This window comes from Myodes glareolus, chromosome 1 (genome assembly GCF_982192425.1).
Source record: "Myodes glareolus chromosome 1, mMyoGla1.1, whole genome shotgun sequence".
Classification (NCBI taxonomy): Eukaryota; Metazoa; Chordata; class Mammalia; order Rodentia; family Cricetidae; genus Myodes; species Myodes glareolus.
In genome coordinates, this window is record NC_142026.1 from 99,142,114 (window position 1) to 99,144,424 (window position 2,311).

Here is a 2,311-nt window from a genome sequence, read left to right on the forward strand (position 1 = left end):
GTCATAGTCTTGCTTTGCAGAATTTCTGTTTTTAATGAATAGAAGTTGACCCAGTGTATTCAAACCTGTAAGTGCTTTCTTCAATGAAAACTGTGACCTTAAAATTTTCACACATAAAGAATTGAAAGGAAAGAGCATTAGTGTTTGACCAAAAAAAAAAATCCTCAAATCATCATTAATGAATGAAAGACAGTTTTATTTTGAACTGAGTAGTGCACAGGTCGTATAATTTCTATACAGTGATGATACCAAAGAGACTCTGTGTCTGTGTTTGCGTGCATATGCATGTGTGTGTGTGTGTGTTATTTAAGGGCAAATAGAAATATGTTCATAACCCAACTTCAAAAAAGGATCAAAGAATACCTACTTTCAAACTACATTATGCCCCCATTGCATTCCCATTATGAAAGAACAGTTGCAGCTACAAGAGTGAAATTACGGCACAGTTATTGTTTATCTGAAGATGTTTTTAATAGAGCCGAATGATGAGAATATAAAACAGGGTATGAATAATTAATTTATGCTGGCAGGTGACGTTTCCGGTTTATTCCTCTCTTCTTTGCCTTTTGAGGATGTTAGAATGAGCAGCGCAAGTTACTGTAGCTCCAACGCAGCCATCATTATCAAAGAGATGATCCATCCCTTTGAACCTCCAAAATCAAATGCTTCTCCTTCGATAGAGTTCAGAACACTTGTGCTGGAAGGTGTTGTGTGAGGGAGAGGAGGGGGACGTGGGGGATGAGAGGGAGGTGGGGGAGGAGGGGGACGTGGGGGATGAGAGGGAGGTGGGGGAGGAGGGGACGCCCTCCGACATATTGGAATTGGTGGCTGCCATGTACTATTACCCTCACACATGACAGTGTTGCTCCCATGAAGGAAAAGCCCCTTGTTACATTCAAACGTGACTCTTGCTCTATAGGAGTATTTCTTACTGAATCCTGACGTCTGTCTCCCATTCTGAATTACGGGGAATGGACATCTGACCACTTTGCACTCAGGAGGGTTAGCGCTCCATTCTCCATTTTCAGAACAATAGATCTGTCTCTCACCAACAAGGGACAGTTCATCCTGGCCAGGAACACGGCTGCATTGGTAAGTTGCCACTTCATGGTATTCAAATACGTCTTTGTGACTTGGGGAAAATTCTCCATTTTTTATATTTGGAGGTGGCTGACATAAAATCTTTGTACATATTGGGGGATCAGCACTCCACTCTACATCTGATCCTGTAAGAAGACAATATAGAATTCCTTCACCAATTAAGACGAAACCAGGATTGCAAGTATATTGAATTTGTGTACCGAACTCAGAACTTCCATTCACGAAGTTTACTTGACCATTTAAGAGATCTTCTGGCTTTGGACATGATTTTTTGTAACAAGCATCCTCTGAAATGGGTGACCACTGGCCGTTTTCAGCACACACACTGGAGATGCTGACAGCAGGTCGTCGTATATATCCTGGTCTACATGAATATTCCACTTTTTCCCCAGTCGCGTAACTGGTTTTAGGCTGGCCATTGAGGATCATGTTTCGAAACCATGGTGGCTTACCACAGGCGTCAGAAGATGTAGACATCAGGGCCACCAGAAGGGTCACAAGAAAGCGCTGAGCAGAAAAGTGGTCTGCGAGATGTTGGAGAGGCATCAAGCTCAGTACTGAACAGGTCAGGCTTTTTTAAATGACCTGAAAAAAAAAATACCCGGAAGTCTAGGGCAGACTTTTCTTAGTCTGATTACCACACGTAACAATCCCTACATCCACCTAGTGTCAAGGCTAGAAGAGTGATGGGCGTGACCCAAACCACGCCCAGGAAGAAAGTCACGGAAAGTACTGGTTGGCTGGGTATATCAACAAGTCAAGGGAATCTCACTGAAAGGCTGCTTTGGGTTAGCTGCCTCCATCTGCAATACTTAATTTTTGTTTATCAGCAATGGGGTTTATTTTTGAAGATCGATTCCTAGATGATGTGTTATTGGTGCTTTCTGTCTGAATTTGCCCCTAAATAAGCATATTTGCGCGCATAAAGTCTCTTTGAAAGACTCTAGAAGGCTCAAATGAGCAATTTGGAAAAATAGGATTAAGAAAGAAGAAAGTCAAATTTCCAAAGCGGTGATGACAAAGTTATCCTGTGGCAACAGCTAACGGATCCTTCTGTGGACCCCAAGCAGGCTATCACAATGCCCTTAGAATCAGCCTACAAGAGACTAGACACCCCAAGGGTGAAACTCATTGGTTACTAATGATTAGTACCTGCTTCCTTGAACAGTAGTTCCTGGTAGATCAAGTCACAGCTATGCCTTCCTGTGAT

At 42.5% G+C, this 2,311-nt stretch overlaps 1 pseudogene; it reads right to left on the reverse strand.

Annotated features, from left to right (window-relative positions):
- Positions 1–475: 475 nt before the first annotated feature.
- On the reverse strand, positions 476–1,692 carry LOC125394612 (membrane cofactor protein pseudogene; annotated as a pseudogene).
- Between the last annotated feature and the right edge of the window lie 619 nt (positions 1,693–2,311).